Genomic DNA, 378 nt, shown 5'->3' with positions numbered 1-378 from the left:
GGCGGCGATGGCGATGGCGATAACGGTGGAAGCGGTGATGGTAGCGGCGGCGGCGGCGGCGGCAGCGGCAGCGGTAGCGGGGGCAGCGGCGGTGGTAGTGGGAGCAGCGGTTGTGGTGGCGGCAGCGGAGGCAGTGGTGGTGGAGATAAGTACCTCTCAACACTGTAACCAGTGGCAGTACTATTTTTTGAATAGACGTTTGGCTAAGTTAATAATCAGAGTTCAACTTCTCTAGACCCCGTTCCCGCTTATTGTAATCGAGGTCAGAGCCTCTGACACCACGACCACAATGTTTCAACGAATCCTACCGCTAAACCACTAACAATACTACCAGAATATGTTTTGAAACATCGTAACAGCAACAGAAGTGAATAGCCA

This window comes from Octopus bimaculoides, chromosome 24 (assembly GCF_001194135.2).
Source record: "Octopus bimaculoides isolate UCB-OBI-ISO-001 chromosome 24, ASM119413v2, whole genome shotgun sequence".
NCBI lineage: Eukaryota > Metazoa > Mollusca > Cephalopoda > Octopoda > Octopodidae > Octopus > Octopus bimaculoides.
The sequence above is the reverse complement of the archived record's forward strand: the minus strand, read 5'-3'. Positions refer to the sequence as shown.